Source organism: Porites lutea, chromosome 8, assembly GCF_958299795.1.
Source record: "Porites lutea chromosome 8, jaPorLute2.1, whole genome shotgun sequence".
Classification (NCBI taxonomy): Eukaryota; Metazoa; Cnidaria; class Anthozoa; order Scleractinia; family Poritidae; genus Porites; species Porites lutea.
In genome coordinates, this window is record NC_133208.1 from 52155 (window position 1) to 72719 (window position 20565).

At 37.3% G+C, this 20565-nt stretch overlaps 1 long non-coding RNA gene across 3 annotated transcripts; it reads right to left on the minus strand.

Annotated features, from left to right (window-relative positions):
• Nucleotides 1–10361: 10361 nt before the first annotated feature.
• On the minus strand, nt 10362–18848 carry LOC140946792 (uncharacterized). Of its 3 annotated transcripts, none has more exons than XR_012166863.1 (6): nt 18763–18848; nt 16740–16812; nt 12695–16040; nt 12066–12165; nt 11747–11829; nt 10362–11231 (listed from the first exon to the last, which is right to left on the minus strand). It is a non-coding gene; the product is annotated as an uncharacterized lncRNA (long non-coding RNA). The 3 variants fall into 3 exon arrangements; XR_012166862.1 differs by having other exon boundaries at nt 12695–16050; XR_012166861.1 differs by having other exon boundaries at nt 12695–16812.
• Nucleotides 18849–20565: the final 1717 nt, after the last annotated feature.

The following is a 20565-nucleotide window of genomic DNA, read 5'->3' on the forward strand; positions in this document are numbered from 1 at the left end:
CATTTGATACCAGCAATGTTAACCATCTCCTGATCGGATTCAAATCCCTTCTAATTTAAAATGACTTATATATACAGGAACACAGGTAAATAAATCTTATTTTATTAGCTAATACAGCTTAAATGCATGCGTTCAGGTTCCCTGTGACTTGGGGACAGAAATCAGACTTCAACATTAATTTTTTGCTTGGGGAGTGGAGGGGAGATCTCTGGCAACATGCAGCCGCCAGGTAAACTCCTCCCATTTAAGAGGGTTTTTCACAGGTTCTGACCCTGTGAAAAATGCCCTGTTCACAGGTTTTGAAATTTTATACCCGGTGAAAAACACTGTAAAAGTTCACAGGTTTTTTAACAGGGTAAAAATTCACAGGGTTTTTCACAGGGTTTTGCATGGGTTCTGACCCTGTGAAAAATGCCCTTTTCACAGGTTTTGACATTTTCTACCATGTGAAAAACAGTGTGAAAGTTCACAGGTTTTTCACAGGGTCTTTCACAGGTTTTTTCACAGGGTATAAACTCACAGGGTTTTTCACAGGGTTTTGCATGGGTTCTGACCCTGTGAAAACTGCCCTTTTCACAGGGTCTCAACAGTTTCACACCCTGTGAAAAAGGTGTGAAAAACATGTAAGAAAACATGTGAAATTGAACAGTTCACAGTTTAATTCACAGGTTTTTCACAGCATTTTCACATGTTTTTATCCAATAGTGGATAAAAGGCTAATAAACTCTTTTCAACTACATAGACTTTTAAGTCAGACTCTAAAAATTAAAAACTATCAAAGATTTAAATATAAGACAACTCTATAGAGTAAAACAAAATCATTAAGCTTCCTTAAAAAAAAAATCCTTCTTAATAAGGCATAAGTTTTAGTCTGATCAAACATTACTGTCCTTCCCTGAAACTGATCTACACTGATAGGCCGAGTGTCCACTCTGTCACAAGAAACTTCTTTTTGATAGCAAGAGTTTTAAAAATTGGCCCACTGAGTCAGTCAATCAGGTTTTTAAATTTCCTTTTCCCATATTTAAATTAACCCCATAAAAGTTGTGACCAATAATCCATGATTTTTACCGAGCTAAAGAGCTGAATTATCTGATAATTTAATTTTGTTACTGTCCTTTAACATGCAGGTTGGTTTTGGACACCAACAACTTACCAGGCATAATTCTCAAGCACTTATATAGGGCCATTTCAAAGTGTGGTGTACTCAATACTCCCGTAGCTGACATCGATCAACCGACTTGTTCTTTTCTATTCCTAAACACAAAGTTGAATGAATATAACAATTAGGAGTAATCTTACATAATTACCTTAAAGGTTAATGCACCAGTTGGCGACTGGTCAAAGCTGACATCATATACTAGGTCCAGAGTATTCTTAGTAAATTGGCAGACCACTCAATGGCAAAGAACAAATACTGAAAACTCGATATTATTTCGATACATCAACTCAAAGTTAAGAATATCTTGTACAAAAAAGCTATTTTGTTTTATCATAACGTCAACAAGATAATATTGAAGTGTATTTTAGCTCCAGAAGGGAACTAATGCATAGAGACTTTTCCCGCCTGTTTTCCACGGAGGCCGCATGAAAGGTCAAGATGTTATGACGTCAAACGTCGCCTGTCATGCCATGCTTTGGACAGAAAATAGTAACGAATATCCAAAGACTCGAGACCAACAAAAACATGATGTAGAAATCCCACAAAACCAGCTGGTTTGATCAGGATCACTACTTATGATAGTTCAGAATGGCTGAATTTTTTCAATTTGTGAAATTTACAGAGAATATGGGACTGCGGGCCATTTAGTTTTTTGAAAACCTTGACCGGCAGGCGAGCTGAAAAAAGTTCTAAGTGTCACAAGACACGGTCTCGTCTTCTGAGCCCAGCATAGACTAAACACTAGACTTGATATCTATAAAGCATTTCAGGATCACTTGACTTGTCTTAATCGACATATGGTAGTTTAGATTAGCTAGAATCTTTCAATATTGTGAAATTTATGGAATATGGGACTGCCGGTCATTTAGTGTTTTGAACACCTTGACCGGTTACCGGCCATATAGCGTTAATTTTAATCACCTTGTCATTTCTTTGGTATTGGCTACCGTGCGTTATGGTAAAGCAAATGAAATTGAAATGATTGAAGATTTGGTGCGGGTAACGCATGGGAATGTGAGATGTTTTCACAATTTATAAGCTTAATTAAGTCTATCTTCTCATCAGTCCATATTCCCTGCTAGCAGAGGTCTCTCACAACGAGGCAAAAATGAGAGAAAGGAGAGAGAGTCTCCCTCCTTTCTCTCATTTTTGCCTCGTCGTGAGAGACCTCTGCTAGCAGGGAACACTCCATACTAGTTTAAGGTGATTCCCTAGTAAAAGAACCTAACATGGATTGTAGATGAAACTTGGTACACTGATCTAACAAGTCAAGAAGATGATAAAAAAGTAATAAAAAGTCGGGGTCACCGTGCTTGTTTTGACGTCACAATGCTGACAAATACGGCTATTTAGGACCCTTTGGCAAAAACCCCGCGCAGCCCAAAACTAGATAAAAAGGAGAGATTTTTTTGATGATGCATGTGGTATTGCACAGAATTTGACTTTAATGTGTTGTTTATCCACTTACGTACCAGAAAAATGCCTTTTAATGCCCTTGTTTTTCCTTTACGCTCCAAAGTAGAATTAAATTGGACACGCGCTATTCGACACCTGATAGCTCAATCCGTACAATTTAGTAAAATTGCCAAAAAACTGAACATAGATTTATGTCAATTTTTTTATCACCGAAAGGAAGCACTGTCCTTATTAAAATCATGAAATAAAAAAGGGGGGTCACCGTACTCGTTTTTGCAGTAGAGCTGCAGAAAGTGCACACCAAATGCATTTTCCCTGATTTTTGAGAGAGGACTGGGACAAGTTTTAAAATAGAGTGTATGCGAAAGGGGGAAGAAAGTATTAAAAAATCCGTTTTTACAGAATTTACATCGAGATATCACATTTAGGACACAATGTGGTAAAGAAAGCATTTAAATGAAAATCAAAGTGAATAAGCACATATTAAACATCCACTATCGAGGTTCTCCGTGAGGAAGTCGAACTCAGCAACACGTGTACTGCTTACGTTATGCACATTCCCACCAAATTAAGTCTTACCTCAGCAAGAAACAACCCCAAGCAAAAATTGCAATAGCGTTTCTCTTTGGTCAACTTCATTTCAATAATGTTACTTCACATGCTCTTTTTTACGGAGGCCATCTTGTTATGCACAGTAAGAGATGCGCAGTGCAAAACCAGGGAAGAACAAGAATGCTGTATAGAGTGGTTTTCGTTTGAGTGTCGTAAAACCAAAACCAAAGTAATTACTCTGGCCAATCACATAGGACACAGACAATAAATTGAACCAATCAAAACTCGAAGTAATTACATGTGGCTGACGCAAAGCGCGGGAAAATGCATGCGAGCGCGTCACAATTGGCTTTGGTTTTACTTCTGATTGGATGAAAAGGTGGCGCGAATCTTTTAAGCCAATCGCATCGTGTAGAAAGTGCAAAACCAATTACTTTTCGACACTCAAATGAAAACCGCTCTAACAACAAATAGCGAAAACTATAATTTCTATATGTTTGAAATCGCTCGCATTTACAAGGCCCTAAAGCTTTTTGCTGACTTGCAAGGACCCATCTGTTATAACGATCCCCAAAATAAAGAGATAAGTCTCATAGTTTATTAGATATAATCGTGTAAAGTTTGCTTATCATTTTTGCATAAATTATGACCTAAATTTGGAAACCGCTGAATTTCTCGAATTGGGTCTTTGCGATTTTGGTGAAACTCTGTTCAGCGCAAGGCACTAATGCGCACTATATTTAGCCAAGAGATTTTCACGAAAAAAATGCCTGCAACAGCAGATTTTCGACTCAGACCTCAAAGGGGTGTGGCATTATAACCACATGACATTTACTCTGATCGCCAAAAATTTTGTTATATTGTAGATTGAACTATATGTTATCCATTCTATGTGTTAGCCTTACGATAAAAGTAAAAGTAGGGATACCAGAGAGCTTCAAAGTAGGATGGTACCCCCCCCCCCCCCAAAAAAACTGGGTCGAGTCACCTTAAGTGGAATCAAAACTGTATAATAATATATTTTGAAGTACCTAACAGTGTTCAGATTAAGCCATTTTCCTAAAAAATCGGAATCATTAACAAAAAAATCCTTCTTTGAGAGTCTCCGCATTTCCTGAGTGACGCCACGTTTCCCAGCACTCTGTAAGACTCAAAAGACTTATCACAAAACCGCCAAAGTTGACCGATTTCCCAGCCTTCAAAATGTTCAAATTTCTGGGTCACTTTAGTAAAAATAGGAAGATAAACCTCTAAATTACTTAAATGTTGGACTTAATTAAACAATGCCCTACTAGAAAAGAAACTACAAACATGTTTTCGGAACCATTCCTTGGCAGTGAACGATGACATATCAGGATATCACAATTCAAATACGAAAAAATATACGTTTTAGAAAAAATACTCTCGTAAAGCTTCCTTTTATGAAAAGATAAAAAGACAAAGAATGTATGAGTGGTCTTTCTTACCTCTAGTTAGGATTCTACCCGGTAAAACTGTCACACAAAAACTCCGTAAAAACACCATGTGCGAAGGAAAACTCCGCCATCTTGGAAGAAACACAATCGCAATGCACTCTGGGAAGACGTTCACTCCTGTAGATTGGACCAAACGGTGAAGAATCGCGGTAGTATAGGAAGTTTATTGCTGGTCACTTAGGGACACTTAGGGACACCACCGCGGTCAAACGTCTAAATAGTTATTTTTGTTTTTTATTGCTGGGATTTCATTTACCAGTTAGAGAAAAATGGGCAAAGATGTATAAATCAGTTAGTCAACATAACTATCTTTCCATTTTTCTCAAAATTTTGAGCTTTTTTCGCTGAAAACGCTTCGCGCTAAAAGAGAATCATGTTTGAAAATGGCGCCGATAATAACGTCAGCATCGGTTTTCAATCACCTAGAACTTTTTTAGTAAACTTTTAAAAAGTTTAGTGAACTAACAGGATGTTGGTAATACCCTAAACTTTCGATAGTGAAAGTAGCAACCTTAACTTTGAAGTATTTCGCTTAACTTTTGCAAATTTCACTCGTTTGACCGCTGTGAACTTAGGGACAGACCGTTAGAAAACTTATGGGGGGAGCGGGCGAAGTACAAAAAAAAATAATCGCGCAAGGGGAAATGAAATGGAAAAAAAATCATGCACGCCTATTAACCCTAAAAAATATTCATGCTATGGGCTAAAAAAATTCATACGAGGAATTTGATAACAAAAAAAAATTCCTGCGGCTCGAAAATTCCCCTCCCACCCCCATAACTTTTCTTATGGTCCGTCCCTTATAACCTAGCGTCCTTAATTGCAGTAGGCAAAAAAAATCGTATGCGGGTCCTCATACTGCAAACATTTAGCCGCCGGGCGCTAAACTGATTTTCTTCCAGAAACATTTTATTTTGAAATATTTCCAAAAACTAATGCGGTTTCAATTACTTTTGGACCAAGATAAATTCATGAGCAAAGTTTGAAGGAAACTGATTTTCCGACCTGAAATGCAGTGGACTGGTTTTAGGGAGACAGGACAATAACTGAATGGAACAAACTTCCAGAAGAAACTGTTTCCAGCCAATCCCTCTGTATTTTTAAAAGCAAAATAATTAAGTTTTATTTTTATCAGTAGTTTTTAATAGTTTTTAATAGTTTTGTATATTTTAGTATAGTTTTATTTATTATTATCTTAGAGTTGGCGTGATGTCCCAAACGATTTTGCCGACATAACGATATTTAGATTTAGATTTAGATTTAGAGACTCTCTCTTAACAAATAATAAGGATGGTATGGTGTCTATTATCATGTTTTCTGCTCACCTCTCTATTCCTACATTATACTTCTCGCATGGACATGACTAGTGCCCAGTGAGCTATACCAACTACGCTAGTTTTTTGTTGTGCTATAAACTAAGGTGTTCCCTTTGTCTAGTAGAAAGAAAGGCGACTAAAGAAACTCGGTCGGTCGCCTTATAGACCAAAGTATCCTACGGACCTCGTTGAAGATGACTTTCTTCGCGTAATTCTTCATAAAAATAAACCTAGAAAAAATCTCATGCTAACTACTCCGAATCTAATAGTCTGAACAGAAAGAGGCTAGTGAAATCATAGGCATACAGGCCGGGGGGGCGAGGGGAGCTGCAGCCCCCCCCCCCCAAATTTTGGGCAACTCAGTTTTTTTGGGCAGCAAGAGAAAATTTGGGCAAAGCCAGTTTTTAAAGACGTCTCCATGGTTATTTGATTATTTTTAAGACCTGAATATTAACCTGAACTGGGCGTAATGATCCAGTTACATTCACACGAGACAGTGGTTACCTAGCATGTGATAAGTAATTTATATTTTTGTAGTTTTTTATTGATGGGCACTGTACTACACTGCACTAGCTGGAATGGGTTATTTCCAGTTGTAAATTGATTAGAATAAACTTTCGCATAACTTTCTACAATCATCCCCACTCAAAGAACAGTGTATGGCAGATGGCATTAGCAGTGGGTCTAAAAATGAAGAAGTGGCTGACTAATTTTCAGTTTGAATTACGAGAAGAATCTGAATTCTTTTAAAGAATCTATCGTTAGGTTTAAAATTATTCGCTAATTTGGTGAAGTAGACCGAAATGTTTACAAAACCGCTAACAAGAGCACCTTGATATGTACTAATCAAATCCCTCTTTCTAGCACTCGGTGCAGAGCTGTCTCCACGGTCTTTCACACACGTTTTTAAATAGATTAAAACTACTATGAGGTTAAATTGCCTGTCAAAAGCGCTTAGTTTTCTACAGATAATGCATCAGTCAATTCCAGCTGCGCCCAGCACCCCCCCCCCCCCCCCCAGCTACTGCGGGGCATTTGTCCGCCTTGTCAGTCCCGGGGATGGGGCATTTGCAAATTTTGTGCTGCCCGAGGGCCGGGCATTTGCCAACCCCGGGGCCATTCCTGAGCTTTTGACACGCACGCGGTATCCTATCAGAAAATAACTACACAGAGGATTTTACTGGGAAAGAAAGCAGATTTGCTCGTCTGTCAAGGACAGGAAAAATTGAAGAGGTTTGTAAAGGCATGTTCGTGATTTTATGCATGCATTTCTTCATTGCTTAGCGAGCCAGAATTACATAGCGCAATCGGGAGCTATCAACGTGAATCAACGTTTTTTGGTTATTGAATCAAATTTCTGTCGAGGTTATTTGAAAAACATCCTTTCATATTTATAAAACTATTCATAACGTATAACTTGACAGCGCTATATTATTTTAATGTCAATAATTTTACATCAATACTAAAATTATAAACTGGTGCATGTCGTTGCGGCGTGAAGTCTTAATTAGAATCATAGCGCTATAACAAAGGAAGACGTTAATTGAAACAAAAAATTGCACATTAAAATGCTTAAAACAACACTATTCGACTGTGCAATCAATGAAAAATGTTGCAGTGTTTACGGAGCATGGGGCATTTGCCCTCTTTTTTCGTCCCCACCCCGGGGGATCTGACAGTTCAAGAGTCCCCAACCCCGGGAATTTGCCATCCAAGGCCAAAAAATGCTAATGCCAGGGGGTCAGCCTGGGGGGGCACTGGGCGCAGCTGGAATTGACTGATGCATAACGGCCAAACATCAAGATTTTCCTTTTGTACAGTATTTCTTACGATAAGAACTTCACCCTACAATATCTCGATAACACTCTGACTTACACACTTTGCTTAAACTTCACGAACATTGAGGCGACCGTATTGGAGAAAAAAGCTCCTGTGAACAGTTTTGTAAGGTTCCCAATGCCGAGAATTATTGCTGAAGTAAAATAGGTAATGGCGTCATTTCGTTGCTATGACAACTCCGGTGTCATTGCAACCCTGATCATGACAAATTTTCATCTTAATAAAACTGTGGTGGCAAGTTTTCCAAATGGTTGTTTATGGCGACATAGTTGATACTCAAACTTGGTATTGACCCTGAAACCTAACTGTATCAAGCCATCTTCATATGCCAGTACGGCCTATGTGTAATACGGCCCTCCTTTCTTTCCGACTCTTTCGTAAAAATTTGGGCAACCTGCGAGATTTTTTGGGGCAAATGGTTTACCGTCCCCCCTGGCAAAAAAATTCCCATACGCCTATGAGTGAAATATTACCACCTTCTACTCAGCAAGACGAAATTCCAAGAAAATATATTCTTATCAATACGCATGCAAAGCAGAAAAACAAATTGAGGTCGAAAACATTTCCTTTTCAGGCAGCCGGGGTTTTTCAAGTGTTGACCTCTTTCACGATACCCCCCATCCTTGCTTGGCCTTAAGGACTACTTGAATAATTCACGTGTTTGCCCCCTGAAATGTCACGTAGTTTTGCTTTTACCCAATCAATCCTAAAGCGCATGTAAAGATGGCGGATATCGTGAGTAAGATCATTTGGCTTTTTGCCTTTGATACAGGATTCTACCGTTTATTTCACCCTTAGAGTCAAATAGTAAGCTTAGTTCGGGATTTTACACTGAATTAAAGGAGAAGTTATTTTTTACAAGTGACATGTAGTTAGACCAAAAAAGCCCCTTTATCCTCTCTTGGTTAGACTTAGGGAATAATACGCAGGGGCCCGTTTCTCAAAAGTCCCCGTAACTTTTCGGGCCCGAAATCGAATATTCAAATCAAAATATAAAACTGAATGCAGGGCTGGTACTACGGCAAAGGGCTGATTTATTTATTGGGCTATAACAAAAAAAAGCCCTTTGCCGTAGTACCAGCCCTGCATTCAGTTTTGTTCTATTTTACACCCGGGATTTTACACTTTCAGTGACGTCTGGTTATAGCATCTTTTCAATTAGAGATCCGGCAAGAGGAACCAGTCAGTTATATTTACGTGTTCCGTGGACATCTGCATTCAAACAGTTTTTCCTTTGTTACTCTATTCTGTTTCACTGACAGAAAGTTTTATCATGTTAGATGCAAAAGTATTGAAGGCCTCTATCTTGCATGTAAAAAACACCAGCTTGACGGGCCCGTTAATTATTGGGGCTTTCGAGAAACGGGCCCCAGCTTCTAAAAACCTCTAATTTCATTGGTTCTCCATAACAAGTAGCTCCATTGTTTTAGGGATAGAGTCATTGTTATAAGCAAGCACTTCACCCTAGTGGTCATGTTGTGGTATTGGGAAATGTTATTTCTGACGAATGAGTCGACGAAGAAGGCAGAAATAAATATTTTGAGTGCCCGAGATACAACTTGGCCTGGGTACTAGGGCGGGTGCACCATGGGTAGCCATATCGGGGGGTATATAAGGCTGCGTATATCACGTGTACGTCATCTAGGCTTCTGAACCAACCTCCCCTTTATCATTATTACTTTTTATTTTTTTAGGAGCAGTCTATTCTCGATCACTTTGTAAAGTCCCGTAGGAAGGGCTTTGAGCTTGAGCCTTGGTTCCTAACCAGATTTCCTGCCGGCACTTTTTCCCTTCGGGTTTTTTTTGGGAAGGTTTTTTCTGGCCTCCGCATTTGTTTCAGCTGTAAGCGGTAGCTCAGCTCTGCTAGTTTTCAGCTTTTTTCCCGTTTATCTTATGTACTTGTCCGGTTTTCACAGTTGTGCACCTGTTCCTTTACTTAATATATTTACGATAGAGCTCTATATGAAATAGATCATTTGATTTTTAATATATTTAGTTTCTATGTATGCTTAGGTCAGCTGTCCCAGGACCGCTCTTTGAGTGCGAGATATGTCTAGCTTGACGCAGTTACATTGCTGGTAATATTACAGATTTCTTGTAAGGGTCGTTAGTCATTTCAGTTTACTCTTAATGTCGTGCCCTCGCCTTTTCTGGTAGCCTAACTGCCAATTGGCCTACCATGCCTTGATGGGTACGTTAGTGAACGATTCTCAGTTTTTTCCCGGCGCTCAGCCTCTGCGGTCCTACAGTGTTCCCTATAATAACAATAATAATAATAATAATAATAATAATAATAACAATAATAATAATAATAATAATAATAATAATAATAATAATCTTTATTGAGGATATCAATTTCACTGATAAGTGATTTACAAAAGAGTCCTCGCAGAGTCCTGTCCCAGAGTCCTGTTCCAGTTATCCGTTAATCAGAGTTCTATTAAGTTTCCCCGGCCTAACTGGCAGCCTAACTGACACTAAGCCTACGTGCTTAAATGGGGGATTCAGGTCGAGATCGACCAGATGTAGCAGTTCATTCTTTCTGTGAAGGCTGGTTGGGATGGGCTAGTTCTAAAGTAAAACAAACACTGAGAAACAATGTTCAATTGGATTTATCGATGAACTTTATTCTGTTGTCAAAATGGTCAGTGTTTCTACTAACTGTGGACACAACTTAACTCTACTTTAAAAAAAGGAATTGATAAGCCTTATTATTTTCATTTTTTGTAACTTTATTTAGTTAAGTTCCTTCTATTCTTTCTATACAACTTCTTACGAGGAAATTTCACTAATAGAATTTGACTTTTTAATTTGGTATTGAACTGTATTTACTAACGCACCTTCTAACCTATCCGTTTTCTATTCTTAACTGGATTAGTAATTGTCAGTTTCGCCATGTGCTTTTCCTTTTTCCTTCGCAGAATAAAAGACATTCTTATAAACAAATTGAATAGAATTACTTTAGCACTGTAATTATATATAAGTTTCCGTTATAGTAAAGGTCTTACATAGACTTTTCCAGACTAACCTCTGACGGAGCGGTCAGTCTTCATTGGAAGTTTAAGGTTAAAACGAGATTCTTGAGTTGTTACTAATAGTCAAAAGCATTGAAGAATTGTTTCCCAGTAGTAATCTTTACTGGAGAGAACAAAAGACATAACTATTTTAGGGGAATACGAAGCAAGCATCCATAGGATGAAAAAACCCTTCCGCGCTTGTTACGAAAGCCACAATTAGGGAAAAATCCCGGCCCTATGGATCATATACCCCGACCTGCCGGGCGCGGTCTTCGAATAGCCAAATAGCCTAAAGTGTCCGTGACGTTGTATTTTCTTTTTGTTCATTGTTGATTATTTCATCTATGACTTATTCTTGCTATGAAAACTTTAATAAACTGCCTCATTATCATTATTGTGGACATCTGCATCGTACTGTCATCCTCTTTTTGTCGAGCCAGTCATCATTCTGAAACTAATAAATAATTAAAAAGGAGGAATTAATTACATATTACCGCCTACATTATTTTACACTTAGCATCCATCCTTGTATCTTTTTTCAGCCAATTCAGTAAAGAGGACAAACTAGCAATGACATTTGAAGTCTACTAACTTTTCCTTGCTCATCAAATTAACAATCTTAACTTTCCTTTTGGTCAACAAATAATAATTATAAATAAGGCATTATAAAACAATTTATTCGCACTATAAAATGCCGAGATTTTAAAACTATTAAAAACAAGTGGTATAATTGGCTGACTGTTTTTCAAGAGCGTGAAGGCAAATCAAAGCAGTTAAGACTCTGAAAGCAGACGCAGTTTAGCCGCTACCAAGACGTACCACAAACGGTGGAAAAGCCGCGAAACCTGAGCTTTTGGACCCAAATAAATTGTGCTCGTAAGCGAAACAAAAGCAATCATTAAACTGAAAACACTCCGTCAAAAAATAGAACTGTTTGAATTAGAATTAAGGTCATTTACTTAATTATACCTCTGTATGATTCCCTCATCAAGATCTCAGGATGAAGTACCGTCGATTTGAATTTGTTTCCTTCCTTCCTCTTTCTTCTTTTTCTGAAATAAAAAAGTATTTCTAAGTTAATAATTAATTAGTATTAAGTATAGATAGGTATTTCTCATTAACGAAGGTACCCACGCAACAACAATTTAACTCAGCTTCAACAAATTTAAGTACGAAAGAATTTCCCCGTCAATTATGAAATCGCGGGGTTACCCTAGCAAAAGGCCGTGTTTATTTATCGATAACCGGAATGAAAAGCAAACGAAGTGAATATCTGTCCCTCACATACCTATAACCCCATTTGATTGTCCAGTCTGCCCATTGAAATCTGCTTTCCATCTCTTCTTGGATGTGGCTCGAATTTCCTCTTAATTGACTCCTCCTTCTTGCTGCAAAAAATATACTTTCAAACTATTAAAGTTATTTACAAAAATATACGTTTAAAGAAAAACAAACTGGAACCAAAACGTTTTCCGCTATAGTTTTTTTTTGGGATGAATACCACGAGTTATAATTCGAAATTTTCATAGGTAGTTTACGAGCCGTCAGGCTGGTGAAATTTGAGACGAGTGGTATTTATTCCACGTAAAAATTATGCTATTGTTTGTTTATACTACTACCCAAAAAAAGTTTTGTAATTTTCACATGTAGGTATTTCAAATTAAGCTAAAATACCACCGATGTAAGCTAATCAAATTGCAGCAATTTCTCAATTCACTTGTAAAGGGTTTACTAAAAAAAATGACCCCAGTGCTAATTACTTTCTCGTCTGTTCGGAAAGGACATGCTTTTTCTTTCTCTTTTGGCTTGTTACAATGATCACAGTCTAAATTACAAACACTCTTATTTGTAGACAGAACATTAGCAGAATAGTTATTATTGCAAATTTAAAAAGTTTACATAAATTATCTTACATACCTGTGATTTTGTTTCTTGCATTTAGCCACTAATACCAAAAGGAAATAATAGGCTGCTTCAGCAAAGTCGTCTTTCTCTAAAACCGTTACAGCGTCTAAAAGGACTTGAACAATACATTGTTAGCATAACAAATCACCAGTAGAATTGACCACCTCATATCTTTAGGAAAAAATGTATTACATTGATATGAATTCAGAGTAAGAAATTAAGTGGTGTTTCGCGCACGTAAGAGCTTACCCTGTGAAACCACTATTCTGCGGTCATTCTCTATCCTTTACGCAAACAGACATCAGTAACAAACAAAAACAATCACAATAACAACAAGAGTGACGAATAAATAAAAACTTATTTATAAATAAAGATAGAGCAAATCAAAGGAGCAGCAGAAGGCTCCGTCACAAGTTCCAGCGCTCTTACCTGAAAGACGTAAACATATTTTGGAAACAACTGCAGTGCAAAAATGAAATTGCCATAAGAGCAAAAAGAGAGAATAGTAAGGACAGTAGAAGATTTTGTCAATTGTCAAGGAATTCAACACGAAGACCCAGAACGTTAACACCATTAAGTGCACACTAATGTTCTCTTCCACTTTTTCTCTCTCACCAAATTGTTCACAGACGAACAACAGAAGCAGTACAAAAAACCACGGCAGTATTGAGATGATGAAACTTACGACGACAATGACGATGTTGATGACGATGACGTAGTAATAAGCCGATCGAAAGAGTTACATAGGCCCAGATAAGGTAAAAGCGAAAATAACGATGACGATGTTGATGACGACGACGTAGTAACGAGCCGATCCGAAGAGTTACATAGGCCCAGATAAAGTAAAAGCGAAAATAACGATGACGATCACGATGTTGATGACGACGACGTAGTAACGAGCCGATCCGAAGAGTTACATAGGCTCAGATAAAGTATAAGCGAAAATAACGATGATGATGACGACGACGTAGTAACGAGCCGATCCGAAGAGTTACATAGGCCCAGATAAAGTAAAAGCGAAAATAACGATGACGATCACGATGTTGATGACGACGACGTAGTAATGAGCCGATCCGAAGAGTTACATAGGCCCAGATGAAGTAAAAGGGATGTTAAGGCGTGAAGGAATGGATGGATGTATCGAATTCAAGAATGTTGAGGTTACGAGGATGTTATTTTTATGTCTGGTCTTTGAGGGTGGATAAGAATTATCACCAAAATTAGCTCGAAAGAGTTTTCACCCCTGGCGATGACGTTTCATTAAGTGACGAAATTGTAATCAAGTAAAGACCATTTATGATGCCGAATGAAAACTTATACCATCTGCAGAAGTCAACGAAATAAGGTATCCAAAGGTAGCAGGTAATTGCAAAAAAAAAAACCGGTAAAGGAAGACATTAAGTTAAGTAAGTAACATGTATTAGTGATGCCGAATGAAAGAGATTCTCCTCTATCTGCAACTAGAGATGAGGAGCTGCGCCTTCCTGGGAACGAGGCTAGTCAATCGAATAACGAAAGCGATTACAATACAGGTTATGAAAACGGAGAACCGGGAGAAATGTTCCGAGCATAACTGATAGATTAGGAATAGAGTCGGAATGATATCGGGCTGGAATAATGTAATCATTATATAATAAATTGGAGAGGAGTTTTTATGCTGAAAAGTTTTGATTTGCCACAGTATCTACATAAATAACATCGTGATTTTTATTTCTACTGTAACTCCATTGCTTTTGGTGCATTTTGATTGGATAAAAACGTTGGATATGCAAGGATAAATAAATGTAATATAGAGGGGTTTGTCAAAGGTATAGTATGGACAGTAGAGGATTTCGTCAATTTTTTTTCCAAGGAATTCAATGCGCAGAGCGAGAGCGTTAACATCATTAAGTGCACACTAATGTTCTCTTCCACTTTTTCTCTCTCACGAAATTGTTCATAGACGAGTAAAAGGAGTAGTTAATAAAAAACGTACAAAAAACGAACAGTTTGGAGTCCTTGCGAAAACAAGGCGGTATTGATATGATGAAAATTACGACAATGACGATGATGATGATGATGATGATGACGTAGTAATGAGCCGATCCGAAGAGTTACATAGACCCAGATAAAGTAAAAGCGAAAATAACGATGATGACGAAGTTGATGACGTATTAATGAGCCGATCCGAAGAGTTACATAGGCCCAGATAAAGTAAAAGCGATGTAAAGGCGTGAAGGAATGGATGGATGTATCGAATTTAAGAACGTTGAAGATACGATGATGTTTTTAGATGTTTTTAGATGTCTGGAAATAAGGTATCGAGAGGTAGCAGGTAATTGCAGAAAAACCGGTAAGGGAATGCACTGGATTCAAGAACGTCGAAGTTACGGAGATGTTGTTCAAATCGATCAATAGGCCTTAACGAATTATCAGCACTTCCTCTTATGGCTTTTTCTGACGGTATTGAAGAAGTTAACTAAGCAACATATATTAGTGGTGCCGAATGAAAGAGATTCCGCTCTATCTGCAACTGGAGATGAGGAGCTGCGCCAAACAATGTTGGATAACGTGAATCGAATGACGAAAGCGATTACAATACAGGTTATGAAAACGGAAAACTGGAAGTAAATGTTTCGAGCATAAATGATAGATTAGGAATAGCGTCGGAATGGGGTCAGGCTGGAATAATGTAACTATTATATTATAAATTGGAGAGCAATTTCATTTTGATCTTTCACAGTATCTATATAAATCGCAAGGTGATTTCTTTTAAATCTATTTTAACTCTATTGTTTTTGTTGCATTTTGATTTGATAAAAACGTTGGATATGCAAAGATAGATAGATGTAATATTGAGGGGTAAGTAAAGTGTTTGTTAGGATTATTTTTACATTATATATTATTTTGGTCATTTCAGTAGCTTTGCCAGAAGGCTGGTAAGCATTTCGCTGATGAACAAATGTAAAGCAAATCAAAGATGTTAAGCTTCTCATTGTAACCGTACCTCTTTTGGTTATTCTTCATCAGTTCTTTAATTTTATTGGCAATTTTATTTTTGAACTTAATGTAAATCATCTCGTGTTACGAGATTTAGAGAGCTTGACAACTCAGGTGCACTGGAGTAGAGGAATCTTGATGATCGTGATGGTCTTCTTTTCAAAGGCAAAGCTTTAAATGCAGGATGTCCAACAGCGACTCTGAAGCACGTGTCACACCAATAGTGCCGAATTTGAACGGAGAGGCGTCGCCGGTATCATAACCTGTATTTCAAAAATTTGCCCTCTGGTTATCGTAAGGAGCTGATTCCACTGGAGAAGGCGTTTTCCACTTGATCGCAGAGTTTCAGAAAATTGCTGCTTGTTGCTGCATCCACATTCTTAAAAAAACTCAAGGATAATACAACAAAGAATGAAAAATTCCTCTTCCTGGAACAGGTTAAACGTTAAAAGGATGCCAGATGACTCCCATTAAACTGTTCTCGGGGAAATGATTGGCCACCATTCGCGGTACATTATAAAACTAGTTACTGATACCAATGACAGTGTATATTGGTTCGCAAAATATCGAGACTTGTTTACCGTCAACAAATTCATCTCGGCGAACGACACAGTTGCAAAAATGCGATAATTGACGAGAACACTTGAACAAAATACACGTGGGCAAATGCGTATTCGTCACTTTTAGTTATATGCACTTGATTTCTTTTGGGTGTTGCAGTTTTTTCTTGAGTGGCGAATGAACAAGGCGCAGTTGCTTCGAGGCTTTCTGGTAATTTTTCATATTTGTTTTGGCATTCTTTGTGCTCGGATCTCTTCTGCGAATTTTGCTCTAAAGCCTCGGAGTCATGTTAGGATTTTAAATTTATCGAACCTGGGCAATTTGGTCTGCCACCCTCAAACCCGACAATTAATTGTGGCCCACTCCACACATATTTTTTATTCATAACAAGGATAAAAATATGCTAAATGGCGCATCCGTCGTTTAAGCTGGATCTCCCTTCCGTGATAAAACTACTTTGTCGTAGTGTACCTGCTATTGTGCGGAGACCACCTTTATCGCACATTTTGTTACATACATTCACTGCGTATTCCTTTGCATCATAAAGCACCACCCACACGCATTTGTTCCTCTTCATCGTCTTATTGCCTCTGAAAGTTGAAATTATTTTTAACCTAAGTATTGAAATACAATGTAGGCCATGAAAATGGTTAACGGAAAAAAGCAGGACCCCCTTTAGTTTCAGTTATATTTTAAATTAGCGCATTCCTTTTAAATAAAGTGCACAGCGATAAAAAAAATTAGTTGGCCAAGTGAATCTGACGTCTGTTCCAATATTCACTTTATTTTAGCCTGTTAATTTGTATTCCTTTTTCTTGACATTCATATAATTCGCCCTTATACCTCAGGTTATTATGCCACAAAAATTTCTCTCTATCAGACTGCGTGTAATCGAAACAAATACGGTTATCCTAGTCATTTAAAGAGAAAAAAAGGGTAGAAGTCTCCAATAACTAAATATATCTTCCCCAGAGGGTCTTTCATGGACTGCTCTTAAAACCTTTAAAACGGTTACTTCATAATGACAACAAATCGGCTCCAGACTGTTGAAATTTTGCAACCAGAATAGATAACTGAAATTAATGCAGTTTCACATAAATCAGTGCTCAAATTAAAACCATTTAAATTACAGTGCATAAGGTGATCGAAGGAAAAATCGTCTTTATCCTTAACTTTGTGGGTTACTTATAAACGATTTCAATGCAAGTTTTTTGGCTTCTCCTCTCAATCCTTATAATATACTTCATTCAACTGAAACTAAAAATTTAATATATTGGTATTGGTCGAGGAAGATAAATCCTGGGAGACCCAGGGGCAGTTAATCCCGACGATACAATGTTCTTGGTGAAAGTTTACTGTAAGATCGAGTTCACCACTTTCCCCTACTTCATTATTCCAATTAGCTGAAACTAAAGCGTAGAAAAAACAAAACGTAGGCCTCACAGACCATAACAAGCTGGATTTCCTTAATCAAAAAAGTTTGTTAAAAATAATCCAAAAAAAGCATTTAAAATAAGGTTTAAGAATTCAGGAATTTTAGCTGTTGGGTGGAGGGAAAAATGTGTTTTTCAATGGGTCTATCCTGTCTTTATATTTCCATGTAAGTCTGGTAGATTTTTCTTTTCTTATTTTTATGTCTCAGATCTTTCTTACACAGTACCTTCGATCATCTTTCTTGACTTTAAAGCAGTCTTTAACCTATACATCAAAGTTGTTCTGAGGTGTTTTTTTTACCTGTGATTGTATTTCCTGTTTCAGGCGTCGCTTGAAAAGAATCAGTCGGTGACCTCTGGAAAACTGTCTTACGCTGAAAATACACCCTGCTAAGAGAGACACTAAGCAAATAATTTCATCATTAATATCAAATAGTCATTCATTTGTTGATATCTTACGGAACACTGGTGGGGAACGGTAAAGATCTGGGTTCTTTCAACATCCAGTGAAATTTGGCACACTTTCAATCGTTGCTGTATTTTTTGCTAATTTTTTTGCCAAGTATTTATTTACGTGACGACACTAATCAATCTTCAATTGCTCTCTTTAAACTCATCAAACGAGGAAAACTGTCAACCAATTAAAAATCAGGGTCTCTAAAATAGTTGTGTTAGCATTATACGTAGGCTTCTAAGCCCCTAAAAAAAAAGGTGTGACACTTACAGTATCAAATAGTCCAGCAAGGAAAAGGTGTGGCCTTCTTCATTATCCAATTAGCTGAAACTAAAGCACACAAAAAACAAAACATTAGGCTGACAGACCATAACAAGCTGGATTTCCTTTATCAAACTGTTTGTTAAAAATAATCCAAAAAAAGCATTTAAAATAAGGTTTAAAAATTCAGGAATTTTAGCTGTTGGGTGGAGGGAAAAATGTGTTTTTCAACGGGTCTATCCTGTCTTTATATTTCAATGTATGTCTGGTAGATTTTTCTTTTCTTTTTTTTATGTCTCAGATCTTTCTTACACAGTACCTTTGATCGTCTTTCTTGACTTTAGAGCAGTCATTAATCTATAAATCAAAGTTGTTCTGAGGTGTTTTTTTACCTGTGATCGTCTTTCCTGTTTAAGGCGTCGCTTGAAAAGAATCAGTCGGTGACCTCTGGAAAACTGTCTTACGCTGAAAATACACCCTGTTAAGAGAGACACTAAGCAAATCATTTCATCATTAATATCAAATAGTCATTCATTCGTTGATATCTTATGGAACACTGGTGGGGAACGGTGAAGATCTGGGTTCTTTCAACACCCAGTGAAATTTGGCACACTTTCAATCGTTGCTGTATTTTTTGCTAATTTTTTTACCAAGTATTTATTTACGTGACGACACTTATCAATCTTCAATTGCTCTCTTTAAACTCATCAAACGAGGAAAACTGTCAACCAATTAAAAATCAGGGTCTCTAAAATAGTTGTGTTAGCATTATACGTAGGCTTCTAAGCCCCTAAAAAAAAAAGTGTGACACTTACAGTATCAAATAGTCCAGCAAGGAAAAGGTGTGGCCTTCTTCTTTATCCAATTAGCTGAAACTAAAGCATACAAAAAACAAAACATTAGGCTGACAGACCATAACAAGCTGGATTTCCTTAATCAAACTGTTTGTTAAAAATAATCCAAAAAAAGCATTTAAAATAAGGTTTAAAAATTCAGGAATTTTAGCTGTTGGGTGGAGGGAAAAATGTGTTTTTCAACGGGTCTATCCTGTCTTTATATTTCAATGTATGTCAGGTAGATTTTTCTTTTCTTTTTTTTATGTCTCAGATCTTTCTTACACAGTACCTTCGATCATCTTTCTTGACTTTAAAGCAGTCTTTAATCTATAAATCAAAGTTGTTCTGAGGTGTTCTTTTACCTGTGATTGTCTTTCCTGTTTAAGGCGTCGCTTGAAAAGAATCAGTCGGTGACCTCTGGAAAACTGTCTTACGCTGAAAATACAGCCTGTTAAGAGAGACACTAAGCAAATAATTTCATCATTAATATCAAATAGTCATTCATTTGTTGATATCTTACGGAACACTGGTGGGGAACGGTAAACATCTGGGTTCTTTCAACATCCAGTGAAATTTGGCACACTTTCAATCGTTGCTGTATTTTTTGCTAATTTTTTTGCCAAGTATTTATTTACGTGACGACACTAATCAATCTTCAATTGCTCTCTTTAAACTCATCAAACGAGGAAAACTGTCAACCAATTAAAAATCAGGGTCTCTAAACTAGTTGTGTTAGCATTATACGTAGGCTTCTAAGCCCCTAAAAAAAAAGAAGTTTGACACTTACAGTATCAAATAGTCCAGCAAGGAAAAGGTGTGGCCTTCTTCATTATCCAATTAGCTGAAACTAAAGCATACAAAAAACAAAACATTAGGCTGATAGACCATAACAAGCTGGATTTCCTTAATCAAACTGTCCGTTTAAAATAATCCAAAAAAAGCATTTAAAATAAGGTTTAAAAATTCAGGAATTTTAGCTGTTGGGTGGAGGGAAAAATGTGTTTTTCAACGGGTCTATCCTGTCTTTATATTTCAATGTATGTCTGGTAGATTTTTCTTTTCTTTTTTTTAATGTCTCAGATTTTTCTTACACAGTACCTTTGATCGTCTTTCTTGACTTTAGAGCAGTCATTAATCTATAAATCAAAGTTGTTCTGAGGTGTTTTTTTACCTCTGATCGTCTTTCCTGTTTAAGGCGTCGCTTGAAAAGAATCAGTCGGTGACCTCTGGAAAACTGTCTTACGCTGAAAATACACCCTGTTAAGAGAGACACTAAGCAAATCATTTCATCATTAATATCAAATAGTCATTCATTCGTTGATATCTTATGGAACACTGGTGGAACACGGTGAAGATCTG